Genomic DNA, 27810 nt, shown 5'->3' with positions numbered 1-27810 from the left:
ATATTTAAAAAATTTAAGTATAATGCATTTATTAAAATAAGGAAATATTTATGTGTTTATACTTCTTTTTTGTGTTCATATATTTATTTTTAATTATTTATTTTTTAAAAATTTTTACAGACTACATTTGATTCATTGTACACAAATGCAGTTACATCATTTTGTTTCCAACCTAGATGCCCTTCAACAGATGAATGGATAAAGAAACTGTGGTATATATACACAATGGAATATTATTCGGCCATAAAGAAGAATAATATTATGGCATTTGCAGGCAAATGGATGAAATTGGAGAATATCATGCTAAGTGAAATAAGTCAATCCCCAAAAACCAAATATCCACCTGATAAGTGGATGATGATATATAATGGGGGTGAGGGGGGGAGTGAGAGAAGAATGGAGGAACTTTATGTAGAAGGAAATGAGAGGGGGGGGATATGAAAAATGGTGGAATGAGACAGACATCATTACCCCAGGTACATGCATGATTACATGAATGGTATGAATCTTCATTGTGTTTATACTTCTTATAATTAATATGTTTGGGAATTTAGATTTATAAGAGATAAGGAGATGTTTACTTCTGGGGTTGCTAGGTAGCTTCTATCAGACTGACCCTCTCACAGATGACAGTTATTTTATCTTTGGAAAAAAATGTAACAAACAACTACTTGGAGTTTCTGTAGAATAAACAAAAACAGGAAAATTCTAGAAGGAATTTGATCCTCATGTCAGTGGCACAACCCTGGGTGAATTTCTCATTTTTATTTATAGCTTGAGGACAAGGATTCTGTTCACATGGCTTAGGATGGTAAAACCTCTCATAGGAAACCTGCAGGCCAGCTTTCTGATGGACCAGAGGATAGAATGTGGGACCACCACTGCCTTCAGCCACAAATCCCATATATAAGCTCTGGCTGAGTCTCTGTTGAGTTCTAAGCCACACAGGTAGGATGGATTTTAAGGAGTCCAATACAATATAAACAAACTGATCTGAGTTTTGGGTTGCATCCCCAAGAGATAGTTTGCAAGTCTAACCAAAAAATTAATAGTCTTTGGAGGGATATAATAAAATCCAAAGTCTTCACATTGTCCAGGCTACAATATAAAATAACTCAATATGTAAAGAATTATGAGAGAAAACAAGAGCCCAATTTGTGGTAATCTAGATGTTGGAATCAGTTAATAGTGGATGAAGACATTACAGAAGCCATTATAAATATTCTCAACAACCTAAATGAAAATATGGTTTTAATTAATGAACAGATAGGTTAACATAGCAGAGAAATAGAAAATGTTTGTTAATATAGTAATTGTACAGTGGAAGAAATTCTACAGTGGATTTTTAGGAACAAAAACATCACTGGATGGATAATGAGTCATAACTTTCAGATATCAATATAAATTACTGACGACTCTAAAAAATAGCAAAAAAATCAAAAAGAAAATGAACACAGCCTTAGGGATCTCTGAATAGTACTAAATGTTATAACATACATGTAACTAGAGTCCTGAAGGAGAAAGAAAAGAAAATGGAAGAAACAAAATGATAAGACGTAAGAAAACTATAAACTGTTTCTGCACAAGAAGGATAGGAAAAGAGAGCAGAGCTAGGATGGAGTCAGAATAAAAATAATTGACATGACAAATAATAACAGATCACATTTATTTGTGAAAAAGAGGTAATGACTAACTGTAGTACTGAGAGCATACACAGACAACCTGTAGGTGGTTCAAGTCTAAAAGAGAGGACAATTCATGATATTCTCACAATTGAGCTTCCCCTACTCTATGATTAATGTCAAAAATCATTCCCTCAGTGACGCCATGGCTCTGGTTAGCCTGAGCTGAAGCTATGACTTGGTTCCCATGGGATTAGAGAAAGATGGAGAACAAGGCTCAGGGATCCCACTGCTTCCAAACACAATTTGCTAACTGCTCTTGGGTCTTTTCATTACTTTGTCAACATTCAAATTCCTGCCAGCAGTATCTGAATGGTCACATGACCAGAGCCTGACTGGCTTTCTACAATTTTAGCATCCCCCAACACCCAGATTATAGCCTCAAAAAATTCCTCTTAAAAAAGAGTCAGAGAAGGCAAGTGCTGAGTCCTGAATGTTCGAACTTCTCATTTCACCCTCATTCTTTAATTAATCTTTCCTTGGTACAGAACTTCAAAGGTAGATTCAGGTGAATTTATGTAAGGGGAGGGGTGGGAGAGAGAGGGAGACCAGGAAGAAGTGGGCAGAGCCACACCCCAGAAGCCCAGGACTCAGCTCACCAGGGCTTTTTGGTCCCTGCCTCCATAGCCTGTGGGGCTGCGTGGAAGTCTGCCACCTCCTGTGAGTCAGGTGGGACCTCCTGTCAGAGCCCATCCCCACTGCCCTCCCTAAGCTGACATGGGCAGTCCACAACCAAGCCACTCTCATCCCTTCATTCTGCATAGTACATATTTCACAGGGCTATTCCCCCATAGAGGTGATGAATTCCTCTTGTCCACTGCTACATTCCTGGAACCTAACACAGAATACTCACACACTAACATCTACTGAATAAAGGTGTGTCATCCAGTCCCTCGTCAGTGCCACCATTTATTAGTTACTTGGCCCAGAGTCCACACATGCATAGTATCCACTGAAGCATTGAAATACCTTTGCCATGCTGAAGATGGAGCTACATCCTGTCGATCAGACCCCAGAGCTCAGCCACTTGGTCCACCTTTGAGTTATCCATTGCAGAGATAGGGTTTGAACATTGATCTCTGTCTTCCCTGAGTGATGTCTCCAAGGGTCAGAGCTGTGTCTCCATGTCTGTAGATAAAGACAGGGGAAGGAACAGTGAGATTGAGAAACCTAAGCATCATGCCCAGCATGTCTTTCTGAGGCTTGAGATGATCTTGTCCTCATAAATCCAGAAGGAGGGATGTGGAGAGCCATGACTACAGTTGAAGCTCAGAGTTTTGAGACTCCAAGACTGGTACAACACAGCCAGAAGGCTCAGCCACGTGCCTGCCTTCCCGCAGTCTCCTACTTGAAGACAGGGAGTTGGAATACTGGTAATTCAAACCTTCTTCCTCCCCTTGCATGTGCCAGAGTTCACAGCTGCTGAACACGTGGCTGCATTCTTGAATCCAAAGATAAAATAACAGCCAAGAGGTTTGTGCCTTTGTTATTTTGAAGGCTGCAAATGCCTGGAAGGCTTCTCTTTGTCAAGAGAGGGAGCATGAATCCCAGAAATAGTTACTAATCTGGAGGCATGCTATCCATAAAATAACAAGGGAGAAGAAGCCAAAGAATCCTAAAATAAGGCGGGGTGGGGACTCTTGGGAATAAGTAGGTCTCCCATACACTAGATGCCTTTGTACAGAGTCCAGATGAAGCTGCTGGAAGTGGAAACAACAGAACTTGAATGCCCCTTCCACCCATCATCCGGGCATCCCAATGATGCCTCCTTCATCCCTACCCCAACCTACACACTGGTCTCCTCTGTGCATTCTCCTGCTCCCAGTGAAATTTACACTTCCACTATCAACAGAGATGAGGTCTCGGAGAATCTGGAAAAGTGAGTGTTCCCCCCTGCAAACATCACATGTAGGAGTAGACACGACATAGAGAAAAAGGATGAAGAGGTGAGGAGCCTCAGCTTCCACTCTGTCGTCCTTCCAAACTTGTGACCAAATTCTGTAGCAAATCTAAATCAATGGAAGGCAAATTTGGGGGTCCCAAAATATGGTCAGGAAGAATTTGTTCCAATATTCCAAATTATAGCAGGATAACTATATCAACAATAATCTATAGTGTATTACAAAATAACTAGAGAAGAAAAGTCTGAAGATTTCCAACACATAGAAATGATAGTAATCGAGGTGATGGAAATGTTAACTACTCTGATTTGATCATTACACATTATGTACATATCTTGAATTATCACACCATACCACATAAATATGTACAAATATTATGTTGGTTAAAGATTAAAAATCTAAAAATATTAAATATTTCCTTTAAAAAGAGCAAGTTCACTGATTATGATTAAATGTAGTTCCTGAAAAAATAATTATTTACTTGCAACTTTTTGGTAATATGTTCCATAAAATGGAGAACATCTCTGACATGTTTTAAGGCAGGAGCTTCCTTTGACCCTTCTGGGTCTTTGCCCAATTTTAATTTGGCCTTTGTTCTCCTAAAGGTCTCCATCAGAGAGCAGAGGTCAACAACAGACATTCCCAGGCAGGATCTTGGGCCAGACCAACTCCCTTCAAGCCTTCTAAACAAGACCTGCCCTTGGCCTTGACCACATCAAGGGCCGAAACATGGCTTAGTGATGCTCCACAGCTGCTAGTGGTCGGCTGACATGTCCCTGCTCAGAGTCATATTTCAATTCTGTGGTTGTGGAAAACAGCTGGTCTGCAGGACCCAGCGGACCAGCAGCTGGGGAAACTATTTTCAATTGCACATAAGCACTAATGCCTTAAAACACCTAATTCTTATGACATGAACGAATGAGCATTCCAAGAGATGGGATTCAGACACCTCCCTATCCCTCGGACAGAACTCAGTCACCCTTGGTAGGGCCAGGGACTGCCTAAGTGGGGGCTGTGACCTGGTGCTGAGGAGCAAGTTTCAAATATGGTAGCCCTTCCTATAAAAGGGGACATATAAGGGGCTTATTTTACAAACACTGAAGCTCAAAGAGTGGGGTTGTTTTTTGTTTTTAATTTAAAAGCTTATCTTCTAAAACATCTTATTTGTATTTTATTCTAACATGTAATGCAAAACCCAATGGTACACTTTACTTTCTCTTTCTGATGCTCAGCAACAAACTAGGGTGGGAAGGTGGGTCCATGTCTCTCAGTCCTCAAATCCCCTATTCTCTTTTTATGATTTAGGAAACAGAGATTTGTTCATTTACTTTCAGAGATGGGATGGATAATCATTTATTTTAAAATGAGAAATTAAGGAGAATTTTAATTAAATTTCAAAATTCAGAGTGAATCTTTGCTTATGGAAACTCATACCTACATAAGTGTATTTTTCTGTTTTTGTTTTTAAATCAAGTGATTTCCCCAATAAAACGGTGGCAGGGAGGAAAATATACTAGTTAAATTGTTATTACCATCTTTAATCAAACAATTCCTTGTGCTGGGTTATAGAAAACAAATATTTTTGAAAAGGTTGTAAGTCAAAGGGATGAATATATAGATAAAACTGTCTGAAACCAAAATTCATTCTTAGGCTTCTTTGAGGCATGGTTTAACTGCATTCCCTCTTCCTGGGAAAAAGGATTCCTCTTCATCCTTCACAATGAGCTCTCCCTGTGTTTCACAGAGACCTCAACTTTGGATCATAAACTTCCCCCTAAAAACATTGCTTTGGTGCTAATTGTTTTTTATGTGAGATTTGATCAACTCAATTTTCATTAACTGCAGAATTCTGATATCTCTGCAGGGAAATGTCAGGGCCCAACATGGTTATGTTGACATGGTTGACTCAGCTCTGTGACTTCCCTCACCTGGAAAGGTATCTCCAAACCTCTGATACACCACTCACATAAAGAGATGCTTTTGTCTGACTTAAATGCACCTGGGAATCCCCAGCTTTTACCACACATTTACATGTGTGCAAGAATTAGCTGGCCTGAGTTGTGCCTTGTAGGTGGTTCTGATTAGGGATCTAGGGGGAGAGTAAATGGATATTTGGAGGGGAGAGAGACAGAAAATTAGAGACACTTAGGAGGAAAGGGAATATTGAGGGAATTTGCTGGACTCACAGACAAACTGTTTATGACTCTGCAAATGAGAGAGAAAAAGAGAAGGTGAGGGGAGAGATAGGATGATGCTTGGGTTCCCTTAGGGCTGTGATGATCTGCAAAATTTTGTGGTCCTAGAAAGATAGGACCTCCATCTTAAAGTGCTATGCAGGACATTAATTGCACCTTCCATTGAAGATAAATCCCACAAGAGCAGATTTAATCTCCCACAGGCTCATTAGGGTCCTCCCCCAGGAAGCCTTTCTGATTCCTGATTTTACCTGGAAAAGTCAAGTACTCTTTTCTCTACTGTGGTGCTGTGTACTTATCTCTATCATTTATCACATTTTATTGTGTCAATTTTCTTATCTGTACCTGCCCTTTCTTAAGTATAGGAATTAACCCCTGCACCTAGCACCTTCTTTAGCACTGAAATTTATGGCTTTTGCAATTGATTGAGGGATGGGGAGGGGCAAGAGGAAAGAAAGAGGGAAGGAGGGCAGAAATAAGAAAGAAAGAATGGAATAAAGCATAACCCTTAAATTTCCAGTCACCTCTAAATCCCAGCAGGCAACAGGCAGATGCAGCTTTTAAAAACCACAACCTTTGGGATTTTAATTATATCCTACCGAATATGCTGAACCATCTTCAACATCCTTCATAATTTATAACAGTAAAAAAAAGCATTCAAAATCAAATTGCACCCTGACATTCTGTAATTTATACTTGCATCTATCTCCAAAGTGGATTTATATTAATAATCACTACCAAACCATGGCCTGAGCTCTTGCCATGAATCTTAAGGCAAATGTAATTGAATGACTGTAATATCAAAACCCATCTTTGAAAGCATGCAATTGAATGTGAACTAGAAACTTTTGGCAGTTGTTAGAGACAAGATGCATAAAATTAAATATTCTTGTCAAACCATAATTCTCCCTAGCAATTAGGAAAAAGAGAAGAAAAAAGCCTGGAAATTTCAGGTAACTGAACATGGGTATGAGAATCAAGCCACCATCAAAATTAAAGAGGCTCCACGTAGCTTGAAAAAGTCTAATTAAACTCTTGCTATTTGGCATATTCAAAAGGCTCTAGATCCAAGTATTGTAAATACTTAGAAGTGGTTGAGAAGATTTTTTTTGCCAGACATAAAGTAAAATGATCACTGGGTCAGGGACCCCAATACTGCTCATACCCTTGGGTTCACCTGCTTGATTAAGTTTTTTTTTTTTTTTTTTTTAATTAAGTCTTGAGTGAATACAGGTAGCACCTGTGTCCTGACCATCCACCACCTCAACCCGAGGTGGAGGCAATATTTGGGCTGGTTTGTAGCCTCTGCTCAGTGTCAGACACAAGGTAAGTGGAAAGATGACCTAGGTCCCAGTTACATTTATGAACAAAACACACTGATTCAGTTCCTTATGGAGCTTACAGTCAAGTAAATGTGACAACCCTTATCCTGTCAGCTGCAAAAATTAAATACATTTAGGAGACGTTATAACTCCTAAAGGGAATCTGATAGCTAAGTCTGAGATTTCAGAAAAGGCTTCCCACTAGTAGGGTGACACATGCCTATAATTTCAGCTGTTCAGGAGACTGAGGCAGGAAGATCTCAAGTTAAAGGCCAGCCTGGGATATGTAGCAAGACCTTGCCTCAAAATATTTTTTTAAAGGGCTAGGAATGTGGCTCAGAGCTTGTATGCAAAGTCCGGATCTAGTCTCCATTACTGCAAGAAGGAGGGAAGGAAGGGAAGGAGGGAGGGAGGAAAGGAAAGAAATGAAGAATATATGAAAAGTTCCCTAAACAAGTGACATTTAAGATGGAACTTAACTCTTGTTAGGCAGATAAAGAAGTAAAGGAAAGTTGTTCTAAAGATGCCTATAAATGCAAGACCCAGAAGCAGGAGCCTAAGATGTCTCTGAAGGCTGCATAAGATGACCATAATGATTAGAGAAAAGCAAACAGGGAGAAAGTTGACCTTAAAAAATGGTTGAGAGCTCCCCACCCTAGCATTGGAGATGGAATCCAGGAGCATTTACCACTGAGGTATATTCCCAGTCTTTTTAAGCTTTCATATTTTGAGGCTGAGGCTTGCTAGATTGCCAGACTGGCCTCTAACTTGTGATTCTCCTGCCTCAGCCTCCTGAGTTGCTAGGATTACATTGTCTGCCACCACACCTGGAAAGGGGGATTTTAAAAATAGAAGTGGGAGAGTCCACCACAAGCAAAGTTTATGGACTATGTCTGAATCTCAAGACTAAAAAGAAAGCCCGGGAGAGTTCTGAAAAAGGATCTTAACCATGAAACAGAAGCGTTTGGGACTCTAGAAATTAGCATATTGTTCCAATTATTTTGCAGATGAAAAAACTGAGACTTACAGAAGGCCAGGAGCTTGCCTTGTTCTTCCTCATTAAGCTGGTCGGGAACTGCCCGCCTGCATGTCCTTTCACTACCAGCTGCAGATAGTTGTGGTTTGCCTCCCCAGCATGTCCTACCTTCTAATAACATTTAAATTTTTATTTTGAGTTCTTCTCCTCTGTGTCCGCCCCTTCACTGTTCAAAGGACTCGAGGAGCGGAGCACAAGGTCAATTCTGAACCCAACAGAGCGTGGCAGTCCCTAGCCAGAGGGGTTACTTCAGAGACAAGTGCATGACCTAAGGCTACACTCAGAGTGACTAGCAGAACTATTTCCTGGAAATCATGGGCTAACGATTCAGAGAAGATTTAAACCTAGAAAGACTTGACTCAAGAACAGATTCTCTTTCTTAAGTCAATTGGGAGTGCATTGACAGTAGTTTTTTTTTTTTTTTTTTAACAGTCTGAATCATGTTAACAAATGGCATCCATTCATTAACACTGGCAAGAGTGCACCACAATTTCCATGTCGTCACATGAAGGAATGTATGATTCACCTCCCCTTTAAGCAAATATAAAACTAGGCAAAATGTGTGAAACAATTTTTGGGAAATTGGACCCAAGCAGCAAAGAGAAATAAGGTAAACCTATGATAGCCTCATTTTCCATGTGAAGGAAAATTTCAGACTGCAGCATAGGCTTTTTCAGACTGAAACAGGCTGGCAATCTTTACAAGCAAAAAAAAAAAAAAAAATAGATTAAAGTTTAGGGCATTTGACACTGCTAAAATTTATAGGACAGAGTACCAAAAAGAGGCGAGCTAAACAGAAAGAGTTCATTAGTGCAGAGAAAAGGCATCACCCTAGTTTCTGGCTCAATATGAATTCAGATATGTGTAGGTGAAATATTAGGAGGACAGGCAATGAACAACTGGGAAGTTACAAACCAAAAAATTCCTCAAACTCACAGTATTTCAGGTCCCCTCAGCCAGGGTAGAGTCCTTGATGAATACATGGGCATTCAGTAGTAACTCTTTTTTCATTATGTATACTGGTGCATTATAATTATATATAAGAGTGGATTCAATGTGACATATTTGTACATGCACATAATATAATTTAACTAACTTCACTCAGTACTTCCCTTTTTAATACCCTCTTCTGTCTCCCTTGATCCTGTTTCTCTATTTTACCAGTAGTAATTCTTGAAGGTTCATGACTTAGAAGTAGTGCCAAAATTCACATCTAGAACTTAACAAGAAAATTAGTAATATATGAAATAGTGAAAAAGAAAAAGAAATGTAGTAGAACTCAGTCAATAGAAACAGAATCAGAAATTCCTCTCTCTCTCTCTCTCTCTCTCTTACACATACACACACACACACACACACACACACAGAATTAGCAGATAAGAACCCTAAAATAGCTACTATAAAATTTTTAAATGTACTCAACGATTTAAAAGAAAACAAAAAGATAATTTGACAGTATATTGAAGGAAAAAGAAAGAAACAATGGAACATCTACAGAGAAAAAATATAAACTATGGTGTAAAATATATCACTGAAGTGAGATTAAAATCAAATTAAACCCTAGGAAATAAGCTTGAGTTAACTTGGAGAAATGACAATAGAAACTACTGAAACTAAAGCAAAAAAGTAGAGAAGTAGAACAAGAAAAAAATTTTCACTGACCTTTGGAACAAGAATAAATGATCTAACAACTGAATCATTGGAGTTATAGAAAGAAGGAAAAGAAAGGAATATAAAAATTATTTGAAGGAATAATGGCCAAAACTTTTCTGAATTTAATATAAACTGTATACCATAGATCCAAAACATTCAAGCAATTCAAAGTTACATAAAAGCACACATGCCAACATGCACACACACATACCCACACACACACACACACACAGTTAAAGGGAAAATCTTGCAAAGACACCACAACTCTTAAGAAGACAAAGGACAAATCTTATGAGCAGCCAGAGAAAAATTAATATATTGACTTCAAAGAAGTGACAAAAGAGTGGACAGTTGAATTTTCAGTAGAAACTATGAACTAGAAGATAATGGAATCTTTAAACATTGAAAAAAAAAAATTCCTACCAAGAATTCTAAGCCCAGCAAAACCACGTGCATTCCAGGAAATACAGAAATGCAGACAGAAATCAACCTCCATGAAAGCATGGTGATACAGAAAGGAAAACCACCAGCGTGGGGGACCTTGCCAGGAAATATAAAAGAATATTGAACTATTTAGTAATATGAGTAACATATTAAGTAAAATTAAAATATTGGGCAATTACAATCTCAAAAAACCAAAGACGAATGATCTCGCTGATAAGCGGATGATGACACATAATGGGGGGTGGGAGGGGGGCAAGAATGGAGGAAGGAGGGACTGTATAGAGGGAAAAGAGAGGTGGGAGGGGTGGGGAGGAAGGAAAAAATAACAGAATGAATCAAACACCATTACCCTATGTAAATGTATGATTACACAAATGGTATGCTTCTACTTCACGTACAAACAGAATCAACATGTATCCATTTGTTTACAATAAAAATAAATTTAAAAAATATATTGGACAATTATCAAAAGAGTAAATGAGTTGGAGTAAGATTTTGTATTTGTACAAGAAATGTTAAAAGTGCTAACTTAAGGTAAATCAAATGTACATGTTTTAATCTCCATGCAAATGATCTCTGTAATATCCATGAAAACAACTAAAGAAGAATAATAGAATACATAATAATGTTCAAGATAGAAGAGAAAAAATGCACATGCTGCATTCAAAAGATGGCAAGAGAGAATAAAAAAAGTAAAGTATAGGTAAGACAAAAAAGCAATAAAAAATAGTAAGATGGTAGATTAAAACCAAACATTGATAATTACCTACAAGTAGAACTAATGTTGCCAATTAAATAATAAGATTATCAAATTGCATTTTTAAAAACCTATGATGGTATCAGGAGATATACCTTAAATTATAAGAATACAAAAAGTTCAAAGTAAAATTATGAAAAAGGTATATTGTACATAAAAATAAGAAGCCAAAACATGTGGGATACTGCTATTACTGAAAAAAGCCTATTTTGCCCACTGAATGCGGATAATTGAAATGATGAGTTTTCCAAAAGAAAGAAAGTTTACTTGTTAGCTTGTAAGGAAACAGAAGACTGAAGTTCAAACAGGCCTCCCTAAGGATAGGGTTTGAGACTATTTATGAGGTATGGGGAAAGATGATTGGAGGTTAACTGGAAGCAGGTAAAGTGGGTAGTGTGGAGGGTGTGTTCAGGTTTTCCCTCAGTTTCTGTATCCCTTTGTTCTCATTTACCTTCATTTTCCACAACACATCTTGTTTCATAACCCTTGGTAAAATATCAGTTTGTGTTCTTTTATGTAGGATTTAAATGTTCGCAAAAGTATTTCAGCTCTCAATTCACATTTCTTCATGTAGACTGTTCTCCAACACAAATCAACAAACTGAAGTGATAATTGTTTCCCTTTTTGATCTTGGTTTTGGCTAGAAATTGTGTTAGACCAATCATCTTCCCCATTTTTCTTTTTCTTTATAAATTTATTATTTTATGCATCTGAAAATGCAGCTGCTTTTTTTAAAAAGTTAAACCAACCACATTAATTAAGCAAGTCTCATTTAAAATCATTTCAGTTAAAAAACATTTGAGATTTCATTTATAAGCATTCATTTACTTCTAAATCAATTTGGTACCATGTAGATGTCACATAAAATGCACACATGGACACAAACATACATAAAAATAGAGACAAAAAAATCTTCATTTAGAGACATAATTTGCTAACTTCTAAAAAATTTTTCTCCTCCTTTAGACTACCAATCTTCTGATCATGTGCTCCATCACTCTAAAGAATCCTCAACCCTAAATTTGACTTTGGAGCATAGACCTTCAAATGAATAGGGCAGAGCTTTGCATATCTCACATGATAGTAATTGAAAGGCTTCTTTATTTGGGGAGGATTCTTTTTAATAAGGCAGTTTAAATTCTCCTGGGGAGGAGCCAGCAGAGAGGGAGGCTGAGGTCAAAGGATTACAGAGGCTGTAGGGCAAAGCCCTGGGACACAAAGGGATGAGCCCAGAGCCTGGGGACAGGTGACCCTACGTGGACAGGATGGGTGTGAGTGGAGGAGGTTTGATAATTTGGGACCAGCCAGGAAGTCATTGCTGGCCAATATCTGTGGTTTTCATGTGGAAGGAGGCAGTAGGGTGTCCTTTGGTGAACAGCTAGTATAGCACAGCGGAGCAGCATGGCGGAGACTTGCAGGTTGTCCAGGATGGAGTGAGCCAAGGAAGGAAACAGGACTGCTTGGGACTGGAGGCCTTAATGGACTCTCCAGAAGCTCGTGCCTATCTGGAGATGGGATGTCATTTTGATGCCTACGTCCCGTAAACTGTTTCAATACTCAAATTTAGACAAGTTCATTAGTAGTTAAACAGTATCCTCTTACAAGCTGAAGCTGATCCCTCACTGTCCCCTTGACAGCCCCATGGGATATCAGTCAGCCATCCCATCACTTCTTCCGCTAACCTCAAAATCCCTGGAAGTCATTTGCTGTGGAGGCACCTCTGGGACCCCAGGAGACTAGCAGGGGTTTTCTGAACTGAAACCTGAAGGTGAGGAAGGTCTTCAAACAGGAGCCAGAGTCAACTAAAATTGGCTCCTACACCCCTCTGTTACAGAAAAGTTCTGTGTCTTCTGTCAAAGCCTGAATTTCCTCTTCAAGCTTACTGTACTGACCAATATTTTGAGACATACTAAGACAGGGGCATCATCAGTCCCATTGCTAAGAGAGTACAGGACACTTTTAGGGTCCATATGATTTGTGGATTTTTTCAGGAAAAACTTTTTTTGTTTTGTTTTGTTTTGTGTTTTTGTTTTTGTTTTTATTTTTAAAGGTAGGTGAAGACTTCAGGAATAAAAGCTGAGGTCATAAACAGCACAACCCTGGAGTTTACTGTTTCTTTAAAGGCCTTTCTCCCAGTTCTTCTGGAAAGGCCTATGACATTGCCTTCCTTGTCCATGACCTCAATCCCTCGAATGGGCTACAGACTCTGAGGAACAAAAGCATTCACTCCACTGACTTGGGCGAGAAAGACAACCGGTAAGGCTCCTTTTGATCCAAGGGTTATTCAGGGGATACTTCATTTGGACCAATGAGGGATTAGCCCAAAGAAGGTCGAAGAAGCCAGTAGTCCTGCTCTGATTAATATTTTTGCTGGTAGACTATGTAACTTGCACTTCCATTGACAATACTGAACCCTGTGATGTAAGCATATAAGGAAACCTGGGATAAAATCATGGACTTCATCCCTTTTGCTGGTATCATTGACAAAAATACTGTTGGCGCCAACCGAGAAAGGCAAGAGAGTTGCAGGTCAGAAAAGAACAGGTATCTTGCTTGACCTGCTGCTGTCAAGATGCACAGTTGAGAGGTTTCTCCTTCAAACATTTTTAATTCTCTGGTCATCCACGTCGAATCTGCAAGCATCTTCATTGGTAAACAATGCATGCCTCGATTTTTCTATTTCTTTAAATTGCACACGCCCGGCTCCCCTGGGAAAGCCACCTTGGTGCTTTCTAAAGCTTTCCCTTCCTGTTTTATTATAGGTTTCAGTCATGTCGGAAAAAAATAAATAAATAAAAATCTCATAGGAAAGGGATTCTGCTCCGTAGATCATCATAGAAGTCTAAACCTGAGTGTTTTGTTCCTAGTTGCTCTGCTCCCTCCAGGTTTCAAAACAGTTTTCCCTTTGGAAAGAACTGAATATGTGCATCAAGTTTCTAAGAAATCCATACCAAAAAGATGTGTTGGTGTAGACAGGAGAAGATCACAGAGGTGACTGTCTAGAGGGGGCCCCTCTGGAGCATTATGAGTTGGGACTTGTGCGTGGTGGTAGGATGACTAGAAACCCTGACGGAATCGTTTCAGTACTCTGAGGAAGAGGGCAATGTGAACTGGTGGGGCCCAGAACAGGAGGGGTAGCTCCAGTCAGTGTCCACTAGAGCTCAGGTGTGCTACATTTCTGTTTCTCTCAAGGTGTTGGTAAGGAGAGAAGGATCTCATGTCTCTTTGAAGCAACCCTATGGGACACTAAGGTTGATTTAATGGGGTTTAAAAAAGGGACAGTATAAGGAGGAGACCACATTTTCCAATCTGGGTCACCAAAAATTGTGCTGTGGACCAAATTTTTCAGGTGAAGCAGATTGCATAACAGCTTTTTTTTTTTCTTTTACATTTTCCTCTCTGTTCTCATTCTCAAATGAATTATTAGTTAACATTTTACCTGAAATAACAAACTTTCAGGCAAAAAGACTCAACATATTAAAAACAGGCAGAGAACTACAAGCTCTTTGCATGTTAACTATATAATTGCAGTTTAAGGATTATCTCAAAAGTGTTCAAAAATTTTTTTAGGCGTGCTGAATGAACAAAATATTAGGCTAAGTGCACAGAACCAAAGTCGAATTCACTACATAAAGGCCATAAGATGTCAGAGTGCCAGAGAAATCTCTGCCTAACCAAAGTAGAACAGCCACAGGAACCCCACAAAGCTATTCTTAAGAATTCCAGAGGTAATTTACCTTATTGGGTTTGAATAAATTTCTGCCAATGCTGTTTCCGGATCCATTTCCAAGTCATTTATTTCCTAGGTCTGAAGAATACTGGGGACAGAGTATTACAAAAGAAAAAAATTAGTTTTTCTTTTTAATGGATTTCTAGCTGGCCCAATTTTGGAGGATGCAGCCCAATGGGCTACACATGGGGATCAAACAAACATTTTCTACTGCTTTTGAACTTAGAGATGAATGATCAGAAGTATAGTTTATGTTACTTATGCTGTGCGTCAGCTAGAATCAGATTTTAGAAACTGCACAAAATGAAGAGAACTTCTGTGAATGGAGATTCCTTAATTCTCCCCTATTATTGGATGTTCTCAAACCCAAGACCTTTGCAATGAAGGCTCAAACAAGGCTTCCTCTCAGAGGTCATATATCAGGTATCCCCATTCTAAGACCTTCATAATGAAAGTCAATCAGAAGGAAGAAGAAGCAGGAATCAGGTCACTGGTGCTGAAGTTGCTCATTGAATAAGATGCCCTTCAAACCCAGAAACCATTTCGCAGGGAGAATAGGAACTAAAGGTTGGTGACACTGAGCTGGAGAAACAGCCCAGGCAATAATTTGAACTCATTCACAAGCTCTGGATACTGGGAACAGTATCCAGATTTGAGATTTCATATTTGCCTGGATATGAGCAACAGGCAAAAAGGTCCACCTGGACTTGCCTCCTAGCTGGCTCTCCAAATTGTTACTGAACCAGGCCCACTTTCTCCACTATGTAGACATTTTGGTGCATGAAATGACAAATTTGGCAAAGGAAAGTTTACTCAGGAGATAGCCAAGCATGAGAAGCTGGGAGACCCACATCACAAATCTGCATCTCTAAGAAAGAAGGTTTGGGGATTCACAGGTCAAGATGTGAGAAAAAAATGGGAGTTAACTGAGAGCAGATGGAGTGGGTTAAGTCTAGAGGACTTGTTCAGGTTTTCCCTCGGTTTCATTGCTAATGTGATTTCAAGGGGATATTGATAGTCTTAAATCTAAAGAAAAAGAAAAGAAGAGGTTAAAAAGTCAGACTGAAAATCGATGTTCTAATGTCTCTCTTAGGAAGCAAGAAAAAGAGGAATAATGTTGAAGGAACCAGTACCAATAAGATAACAGGTAACAAGAAAATGAAGGGAAAGGCAAGGAAAGGAAAGGAAGGGAGGAGAAGAGAGGAGAGGAGAAAGGAAAGGAAAGGAGAAAGGAAGGGAGAAAAAAGAACGAGCAAACAAGCAAACCACAGAGAAAATCAAGAAAGCCAAATACCCAGAAAAACTAATGTAATTGGCAATCCTATAGCAACACTAATCAATAAAAAAAATCAAAGTAAAAATTATTATTTCCTATTTTAATGAGACACTGAAATAAATATTCTATTGGCATTAAAATAATTGGAAGAAATATAAATATCTTCACATTCTTACAGAGAATAAAAAAGGAGTGAATAATTAATTAATTTTCTGAGTTCAGGATACTTTTGACAAATCTAGACAATAAATCCCAATCCCTTCAACAAAGAAGCAAATATCGAAGCTGCCAATATATTTAAAAGAATAATATATCATAAACAAGTTTCAAAAAATGGTCTCATATTTGAAATCAATCATAATTTATTATATCAGTGGAGAAAAAAAATCATAAAGATGCCCCAATTGATAATGAACAAGAGTATTTGGTAGTAAATTACAATTATTAAAATATTTCATTTAAAAAACAATCAGCAAATTAGGAATGAAAAAAATTTTGTTTATAAATCTGATAAATAATGCCTCTACAACAAACATCATACTTAATCATGAAATTTCAAATGCTTCTTCCTAACATTAGGAATATGACAAGGATATTTATTGTGTTAGGGTTCTCCAGGGAAAGAGAACCAACAGGACATATAGGTGCTCCTCAACTTACAATGGGTGCATTCCAATATACCCGACCAAGGTGAACACATCATAAATCAAAAATGCACTTAATACACCTAACCTACCAGACCTCAAAGCTTAGCCACACAGTAGGTATTGACTGCTGGTTGTTTATCCTCTTGATCATGTGACTGACTGGGAAGGGCAGCTCAGTGCAACTGCTCAGCATCACAAGAGAAAATCGTCCCACATATCACTAGCCCAAGAAAAGACTGAAATTCAAGACTTAAAAAGCAAATTCCTGGGCTGGGGATATAGCTCAGTTGTAGAGTGCCTGCCTCACATGCACAAGGCCCTGGGTTCAATCCCTTGCACCACCAAAAAAAAAAAAAAAAAGCAAATTCTTCTGAATGCACAGCACACTGCTTTTGCAGCACAGTAAAGTTCAAAATTTGTTAAACATCATGAGTTGAGTATTAAGGAAGAATGAGTTTTTTAAGGATTTGGTTCACTTGGTTGTGGGGCTGGCAAGTCTGATATCTGCATGGCAGGCCAGCAGGCTGGAGACCCAGGGGACAGCTGAGGTTGCATGAGTCCACAGGCCATCTGGAGGCAAAATTCCCTCTTCCTCAAGGGACCTCAGTCATTTCTCCATTAAGGTTTTCAACTGACTGAAAAAGGCCCACCCCATTAGAGAGGCTAATCTTCTTTATACAAAGTCTACTGATTTAAAATGTTAATCACAACTTTAAAAATACATTCACAGAAATACCTAGGCTGATGATATTTTTTAGTTTACCTTCAAATCTGTTTTTAATAGGTTTTTTATATATGCATGACAGTAGAATGTATTTTGACGTATTATACATATGAAGAGTAGAACTTACTCTTATTAGGATCCCATTCTTGTGGTTGAACATTATGTGGAGTTTCACTGGTTGTGTATTCATATATAAACATATGTCCAATTCATTCTACTGTCTTTTCTATTCCCATCTTCCTTCCCTTCCCTTCCCTTTATTCCACTTTGTCTAATACAATGAACTCCTATTCTCTCCTCCACTCCTTATTGTGTTTTAGCATATACATATTGGTCTTTGTTTTGGGGAAATTGGCTTATTTCACTTAGCATGATAGTTTCCAATTCCATCCATGCCATAATTTCATTCTTCTTCATGGCTGAGTAATATTCCAGTGTGTATATCTGCTACATTTTTTCATCCATTCAACTGTTGAAGGGTACCTAGGTTGGTTCCATAGCTTAACTATTGTGAATTGAGCTGCTGTAAACATTGATGTGGCTGTGTCACTGTAGCATTCCTATACTGAGGTTTAACCAAATACAAGGTACCATACAAGTCAACATGTAAAAGTAATGATCACACCCATTATCAACACTATATTTGATATTTTATAGGAAGGTCTAGTGTGATAAACGCAAAGAAAAAAAAATCAATGCCTGAATTGGAAGCAAAGAAGCAAATCTGCAATTTCTCATGAATGATAGATGATATAGAAATAATCCAAAATAATCTATAAACTATTAGAAATTAATATGTAAATTTACTAAGGTCACTGGATTCACTATCAGAATATACATATAAAACTTTTTCTATATACTAGCAATGAAAAAATAGTAAAGTTTTAAGTAAGTAGCATCAAAAAATCAATCATGTAGGAGTAAATCTAACAAAACATTTGCAAACTTCTATACACACACATACACAAGAAAAAAGACCAAAAATTGCTAAGAGAAACTAAAGACCAAGATTTATAGAGGGAAATGCAATCAATTTTTTCTACCTGCCGTAGTTATGTTCTATAAAGTCATTGCAAACACTGACCTAATGATTACTATCTATTGCTCCTAGGGGAAGTATGAGGTTGGGTTTTTGCAAGCCTCTGGTCACAGCATTTTAATCCATCAATCAAATACAACCTTACCTTATGTAGTTTTATATTTAAAGACACACTTGGAGGCCATTTTAAATAGAAAGACCATCAACAAAAAAACACAAAAATGTGCAAAACATGGTACTTATTTAGTACTACTAACATGAAAGCTAAAATGAAAAGTCAGTGTGTCACCTTATTCTACCTTAATTGGAAACATGCACATCAGACAACTTAAAGTGTCCACCACTACATGTATTGACAATGGTCCAAAATCACCACAAGTATTTATACAAGGGTTACAAATAAATTTTAGTGATTAGATGATTTCCAAAATTTAGAAGTCACAAATAAGGAGGATCATTTCCACCATCTTGGAGAACTAAAATACTAAAGATCTATATATTCAATGAAATCTCAGGTGGTATACGAGTGGACTCTTGTGGAAATTCATACTATGAGCAAATTTCAAAATTTATGCAAGAATGCAAAAGGCCGGAAAGGGCAGACAACCTTGAAGAAGAAAACTAAACCTGGCACAGTTCCACTACCTGACAGTAAGACTTCTGTAAAGCTATATAAATTGTCTTTGTGACATTGCTCAAAGACGGTAAACTATACCAAACAAACAAAGTCTAGGAACCATTCCACACTTTTATAGCCATCTAATTTACAACAATCATATCATTGACTTGATCATTGTCACAAATAGGCAAAAATATAACTAACCCAATCAAAAATGGTCAAAAGTGTTGTCTATATGCCTCAGAAAAGAGGATATCCAAATGATCAATGTTATATTGATCAATGATCATATGTTATTCACATCAGTTATAGATGGGAAAATGCAAAATGAAACCAATGGAATACAAAATAAAATCATCAGAATGGACAACATTTTTAAAAGTAGGACAATAATCAGTGTCAGAAGAGTGGAACAAACATAAATTGCTGATGAAAATATGAATTGAAAAAAAAAACACTTTGGAAAATAATTTGGCAGGATCCGTTAAAGCTGTACTTACCTAATAATAATGCTTGCAAAGTTTCAAAAATCCATACATTCTTCCTGTAAACTTTCTAGAAAACTTTAGAAAATATCTTACATCAAATGATTAAGTAAACCAGAATCTGGCAAAATTGTTCTGTTACAAACCAGACCACAGCAAATGTGATAGGATTTGTGGGCCATAATGTCTCTCTCTCAAGGACACCCATAGATAATATGCAGGTAAATAGGCATCTTGGTTCTCCAATAAAACTTTATTTATAAAAAAAGGCAAGGGGAGGGCATAGTTTTCTGATCCATGGAATAAATCATCAAAGAAGAGGGTATGAAGCATAGGAGAAAAGAAATAAATGCTCAGGGTAGTGCAAGAGAAATCCCAAGACAGCATCTGTATAAGGAGAGGGGCTATGATGGTGGGAAGGACGGTGGAATGAGACGGACATTATTACCCTATATACATGTATGATTGCATGACCAGCGTCATGTACAGCCAGAGGAATGAGAAGTTGTGCCCCATTTGTGTACGATGTTACAAAATGCATTCTATTGTCAGTATAACAAATTAGAACAAATGAAAATAATAATAATGAAAAGGAAAAGATGGAAGAGAAAAAAAAAAAAAAAGAATCTATGTATAAACCAATCCACATTGGAAGAAGCCAAAGGCAAACAGGACTAGAAAATTATTAACCCTAAGAAGACAAGATTTTGAAGGAATGAAATAGAAATTATGGAATATCAAAGAGCTCAGCTATCCATAATATTTATAAAACCATACTGGAAGGAACACTAAATGTTGATCAAATAACTGTTGAGTGGATGTAGGTAGGAAAGATGCATGTGTGTTGTGGCCAGGATGAGATAAATCCTCCTCCGTAGTGGCTAGGATGAGATAAATCCTCTTCCTCCTGTTATAAGTAAATAGCTCCTAACACTGATAACTCAGGAAGTAGCAACACATGCCCTATTTAGAGATGTAGGTATAAATATCAAAAGAATTGGGGGCTGGGGATATAGCTCAGTTGGTACAATGTTTGTCATGCAAGTACAAGGCCCTGGGTTCAATCTCCAGCACCACACTCACACAAAGGAATATGCATTCTTCAGAGATTCAAGATGGTGGACTAGAGGGAGACTGCATTTCTTGTCACTCAGCAACTCAGGAGTTAAGCAGAGGAAAATATGTTTCTCTGTGAGGCAGTCTCTGCTGCTCATTGTTTACCCCATTCATTCACTGCAATCACCTGCCATCTGCCAGCATATTGCCTACTTTTTGAGTGCATATAGCTCAATGACTGCTGCCTATCACCCACCATTCACCTGTTTGCCTGCCTCTTGCCTGCCCATCACCTGCCTTTCACCTACATATGGCCCACCTGTTGTTCATCCACCGTTAGCCTGCAGACTGCCTGCAGATTGTCAGTGGCTCACCTGCTGCCTGCTGTTGCCTGGAAGTCCACTGTCAGTACCCGCAGGTTTGGTTACATGTGGCTACCGCCATTTTGCGACAACAGCCAGGATCTTTGGGACCCCCAGACCAACCAACCCTACCCTGCCTCCAGGACCCCTGGTCTGACCAACCGTGCCCTGCCTTCAGTACCCCCGGCCTGCCTGCGCCCTGCCCATGCCTCACGCTGGGGCTCCCCATTTGCCGACATGTTTGGAAACCAGTGTAGCCATCTTGGATTATTTTGGAAGCAGAAGCACCATCTTTATGTGGGGCAAATCCCATTCCAAGATGCCTGTTGGAGACTGGAAGCTCATTGTCAGGTACCTCTCATGCATCAGTCTACTGAAGACTGGAAGGTTTGAGCAGTATATGACTGTTATAGTGTAGTCTTTTTTTCCTCCTTTTTGAAAAATTTTGTTTTTATTTCTATATTTTTCTTGCTCTATTTTCTTTTTTTTTAACCTGTTTCCTCAAAGCCTCTTTTTCCCTTTTTCCTCATGCTAACAACCACCTTCTTTTGATTCCACTTTCACTCTTCCTATGATCTAGTACTTCCATATATTCTTTACTTATCCCATTAACAGTTACATTCTACACCCCTCCCCATCCTCTCTGTCCACCATTAGAAACTGTAAACATCATTGCAAAGCTATTGATTATACTATAGATAGTAATTGAACTCATCCTTTCTGTTTATTGTGAATAAAGACATTCTGCTAATGTCTTTATAGGGGCTATTTGGTTTAGGGTGGCATATTGTCTGTACCAGGTGCTGCTAATATTGATCTCCCTCTTAAAGAAGAGGTTTTGGAAACCTGCAGGGTCACAACAAGCCAGGGAAAACTGCAATACCCCAGATCTGCATTGCTACAGGGGAAGATACGTGAACAACATGAAAAAAACAAGAGAGGAATGTATTCCAAACAAACCTAGATTCTATATGAATAGAATCCAATGACAGCATGGTAGAAGAAATTTCAGAAAAGCTCAGAATATACATAATTAAAATGATCCAAAAAGCAAAGGATGAGATAAGAGAGTAAGTGCAGACAATGAAAGATCATTCTAATAAACAGTTAAAAGAGCAACTGCAGGAAGCAAAAGAACATTTCAATTAAGAGATAGAGATTCTGAAAAAAAATTCCTGAAATGAAGGAAACAATAAACCAAATAACAAACTCAATAGAAACCATCACCAACAGACTAGATCCCTTGTAAGACAGAACCTCACACAATGAAGACAAAATATTTAATCTTGAAAATAAAGTTGACCAAACACAGAAGATGGTAAGAAATTATGAATGGAACATCCAAGAATTATGAGATATCATGAAAAGACCAAAGTTAAGAATTATTGGGATTGAGGAAGGCACAGAGATATAAAACAAAGGAATGAAGAACCTATTCAATGAAATAATATAAAAAAATTTCCCAGACCTGAAGAATGAAATGAAAAATCAAATACAAGAGGCTTAGAGGACACCAAATGTACAAAATTGCAACAGATCCACATCAAGTCACAGTATAACAAAAATGCCTAACATTCAAAATAAAGATAGAATTTTAAAGGCTGTGAGAGAAAAACATCAGATTACATATATGGGGAAACCAATATGGATAGCAGAAGATTTCTCAGCCCAGATTCTAAAAGCTAGAAGAACCTGAAACAACATATTTCAAGCTCTGAAAGAACATGGTTGCCAACAAAGACTCTTATACCCAGCGAAACTAACCTTCAGATTTGAAGACTAAATAAAATCCTTCCATGATAAACAAAAGTTAAAAGAATATACAAATAGAAAGCCTGCACTACAGAACATTCTCAGCAGAATATTCCATGAGGAGGAAATGAAAAACAACAATGTAAGTCAGCAAAGGGAGGAACTACCCTAAATGTAAAGCCAATTAAAGGAGAAACCAAGCCAAGTTAAAAACCAAAAAAAAAAAAAAAAAAAAAAAAAAAAAAGTAAAAATGACCAGGAATACAAATTATATCTCAGTAATAACCCTGAATGTTAATGCCCTAAACTCAGTAATCAAAAGACACAGAATGGCAGATTGAATTAAAAAGAAAGACCCAACAATATACTGCCTTCAAGAGACTCATCTCATAGAAAAAGACATCCACAGACTTAAAGGGGAAAGGATGGGGAAAACATAGCATGCACACGAACTCAGTAAAAAAGTGGGGGTTTTCATCCTCATATCGGATAAAGTGAACTTCAAATCAAGGTTAGTCAGAAGGGATAAAGAAGGAAATTCCATACTGCTTAAGGGAACCATCAATCAGCAAGACATAATGATTGTAAATATTTATGCTCCAAACAATGGCACATCCATGCACATCATTGAAATCCTTCTCAATTCCAGGAACAAAACAGACACCAACACAATAATAACACCACTCTCAACACTGGATAGATCTTCCAAACAAAAACTGAACAAAGAAACCATAGAATTCAATAACACAATCAATAACTTAGACCTAACAGACATGTATAGACATTCCATCCATCAATGAATGAATACACTTTCTTCTCAGCAGCATGGATCCTTCTCTAAAGTAGACCATATACTATGCCACAAAGCAGTCCTTAGTAAATACAAAAGAAAAGAGATACTACCTTGAATTCTATCAGATCATAATGGAATGAAATTAGAAATCAATGATAAAATAAAAAACAGAAACTACTCCAATACCTGGAGACTAAATAATATGCTATTGAATGAAGCATGAATAACAGAAGACATCAGGGAGGAGATTAATAAATTCTTAGAGGTAAATGAGAATAGTGATATAATGTATCAAAATCTCTGGAAACTATAAAAGCAGTACTAAGAGGAAAATTCATTGCATGGAGTGCATTCAAGAAAAGAATAAAAAGTTGACAACTAAATGATCTAACATTACATCTCAAAGCCCTAAAAAAAGAAGAACAGAAAAACTCCAAAAGTAGTAGAAGACAGGAAATAATTAAAATCAGAGGTGAAATCAATAAAATTGAAACAAAAGAAACAATTCAAAAAATTGACAAAACAAAAAGTTAGTTCTTTGAAATAAACAAAATATATAAACCCTTAGCCACGCTAACAAAGAGAAGGAGAGAGAAAACTGAAATTACTAAAATCTGTGATGCAAAAGGAAATATCATGACAGACACCATTGAAATACAAAACATAATTAGAAGCTGCTTTGAAAATCTGTACTCCAACAAAACAGAAAAATTCCAAAGGCATCAACAAATTTTTAGAGACATATGATCCTTCCAAACTGAATCAGGAGGACATACACAATTTAAACAAATCAATTTCAAGAACCAAAATAAAGAAGTCATCAAAAGCCTACCAACCAAGAAAAGCTCGGGACTAGATGGATTCTCAGCTGAGTTCTACAAGACCTTCAAAGAAGAACTAATACCAAAACTCCTCAAAGTATTCCATGAAGTAGAAAAGGAGGGAACCCTTCCAAACTCATTTTATGAAGTTAGTAATCAACCTGATACCCAAACCAGACAAAGATGCATCAAGGAAAGAAAACTTTAGATCAATACCTCTGATGAACATAATTCAAAAACCCTTAACAAAATTTGGCAAATCACATACAAAAACATATTTAAAAGATAGTGCACGATCAAGTGGGGTTCATCCTGGGGATGCAAGTTTGGTTCAACATCCGGAAATCAATAAACATAATTCATCACATCAATAGACTTATGGATAAGAATCATATGATTATTTCAATAGATGCTGAGAAAGCATTTGATAAAATACAGCATCCCTTTATGCTTAAAATACCTGAAAAAATAGGGATAGTATTGTAAAGGCTATCTATACTAAGCCCATGGCCAACATCATTCTTTGTGTGTGTGTGTGTGTGTGTGTGGTGGTGGTGCTGGGGATTGAACCCAGGGCCTTGTGCTTGCAAGGCAAGCACTCTACCAACTGAGCCATATCCCCAGCCCAACATCATTCTTAATAGAGAAAAGCTGAAAGCATTCCCTCTAAAAACTGGAACAAGACAGGGATGTCCTCTTACCACTTCTATTCAACATCATGCTTGAAACTCTAGCCAGAGCAATTAGACAGACCAAAGAAATTAAAGGGATACGAATAGGAAAAGAACTCAAGCTGTCACTATTTGCTTATGACATGATTCTATCATTAGAGGATCAAAAAAACTCCACCAGAAAATTTCTAGAACTAATAAATGAATTCAGCAAAATTAGCAGGATATAAAATCAACATGCATGGATTTAATGCATTTCTATTAATAAGTGATGAATCTTCTGAAACCAAAATCAGGAAAACTACTCCATTCACAATAGCCTCAAAAAATAAAATAAAATACTTGGAAATCAATCTAACAAAAGAGGTGAAAGAAAACTACAATGAAAACTACAAAATGCTAAGGAAAAAAAAATTAAAGAAAACCTTAAAAGATTGAAAGACCTTCCATGTTCTTGGATAAGCAGAATTAATATTGTCAAAATGGACATATTTCCAAAGGCACTATACAGATTCAATGCAATTCCAATTAAAATCCCAATGACATTGCTCATAGAAATAGAGAAAGCAATCATGAAATTCATCTGGAAGCATAAAAGACTCAGAATAACCAAAGCAATCCTGAGCAGGAAGAGTAATGCAGGAGATATCACAATACCAGAACTAAAACTCTACCGTAGAGCGATAGTAACAAAAATGGCATGGTATTGGCACCAAAATAGACATGTAGACCAATGGTACAGAATAGAAGACACAGAGACAAACCCACATAAGTACAGTTATTTCATACTAGATAAAGGTGCCAAAAACATACAATGGGGAAAAGACAGCCTCTTCAACAAATGGTGCTGGCAAAACTGGAAATTCATATACAGTAAAATGAAATTAAACCCCTACCTCTCACCCTCACAAAACTCAACTCAAAATGAATCAAGAATCTAGGAATTAGACCTGAGACCTTTTACCAAATAGAAGAAGAAGTAGACCCAAATCTTTATCATGTTGGCCTAGGACTAGGCTTCCTCAACAAGACTCCCAAAGTGCAAGAAATCAAAGCAAGAATCAGTAAATGGGATGAGTTCAAACTAAAAAGCTTTTTCTCAGCAAAGGGAACAATCAATAATGTGAAAAGAGAGCCTATAGAGTGGGAGAAAATCTTTTCTCCATGCATTTCAGATAGAGTACTAATCTCCAAAGTTTATAAAGATTTTACAAAACTTAACACCAAAAATACAAAGAACGCAATCAATAAATGGGCTAAGGAACTGGGCAGACACTTCAAAGAAGAAGATATACAGGCAATCATCAAATATATGAAAAAGTGCTCATCATCTCTAGTAATTAGAGAAACACAAATCAAAATCTTAGGGTGCTAAGATTTCACCTAACTCCGATTAGAATGACTATTATTAAGAACACAAGCAATAATAAGTGTTAGTGTGGATGTGGGGAAAAAGGCACATTCATATATTGCTGGCAGAATTGCAAATTGGTACAGCCACTCCGGAAAGAAGTATAGAGATTCCTCAGGAAATTTGTAAAGGAACCGCCATTTGACCCAACTATCCCAGTCCTTGGTTTATCCCCAAAGGACTTCAAATTAGCATACTACAGTGATGCAGCCACATCAGTGCTTATAGCTGCTAAATTCACAATAGCTAGATTGTGAAACCAACCTAGATGCCCTTCAATTGATGAATGGATAAAGAAACTGTGGTATATATACACAATGCAATAATACTCAGCCATAAAGAAGAATAAAATTATGGCATTTGCTGGTAAATGAATGGAGTTGGAGAATATCATGCTAAGTGAAATAAGCCAATTCCCAAAAGCCAAAGGTTGAATATTTTCCTCTGCTAAGTGGATGATGATACTAATGGGGAGGGGAGTAGAAGAATGGAGGCACTTTGGGTTGTGTAGAGGGAAAATGGGGTGGGGAGGTGGGGGGAAGGAAAGATAGTGGACTGGGACAGACATTATTACCCCTATGTACATGTATGATTACACAAATGGTGTGAATCTACATTGTGTACAACCATAGAAATGAAAAGTTGTACTCCAATTTGTGTACAATGAATCAAAATGCAGTCTGTAAAAATTTTTAAAAATGAAATTAAAAAAAAGAATTGATAAAGAAGTTTGAATGCCTCTTTCCCTCTGCGGAAGGAGGAAAATTGTAACTGTGCATGTTCTGGTTTTTCATAGCAAACCTTGCGAACTCTTTTCCTCTTTAAACCATATGCATGCATGTTCTTGATAAAAATACCAACCAAACTTATATAATAGTGAATGAGTACTCTGAGGATCTGAAATTAAACCCAACACTGGTTGACATGTTTAAAATTTCTTCAGTTTATCAAAACTTCAATGTTATGCTGCACTCCACTCCATGGTATTTGTATTCTAAGAACTATAATCCTTATATTGTGTACTTGAGACTATGAAAAAATTACACCATTCATTTCATATTCAAATTATAGAGTGACATCACACTTCTATTTCTTGAGCTATTCCCTTCCATCTTAAAATAGGTATCGATCACTCCTTCAGTCCTCCTTTCTTACTTCATTATGCATTTATTCAACAAATATTTACTGTGCACCACTATCTTTTTGTTTTTTTTTTTTTTGTGGTGCTGGGGATTGAACCAGCAAAGCAAGCCTCTACCAACTGAGCTATCTCCCCAGCCCTCACATGCTATTCTTGATGCTGTGGATTCCATGGTGAGTGAGGATGAATGGTACCTATTTCCCACTGACTTACATGCTAGGGGAGAGGAGATGATCTGTAGAAAGAAACACATATATGGACAGGAAGGTGTTCCCTCATCTTAAAAGTTGAAA

General features: G+C 37.5%; 1 pseudogene across 1 annotated transcript; it reads right to left on the bottom strand.

Annotated features, from left to right (window-relative positions):
- Positions 1-12899: 12899 nt before the first annotated feature.
- LOC306667682 (sideroflexin-4-like) lies at positions 12900-13763 on the bottom strand (annotated as a pseudogene). Its single transcript has one exon. The product of its transcript is annotated as a sideroflexin-4-like (transcript).
- Between the last annotated feature and the right edge of the window lie 14047 nt (positions 13764-27810).

This window comes from Sciurus vulgaris, assembly GCF_902686455.1.
Source record: "Sciurus vulgaris genome assembly, chromosome: 8".
Lineage (NCBI taxonomy): Eukaryota > Metazoa > Chordata > Mammalia > Rodentia > Sciuridae > Sciurus > Sciurus vulgaris.
The sequence above is the reverse complement of the archived record's forward strand: the minus strand, read 5'-3'. Positions and strand labels throughout refer to the sequence as shown.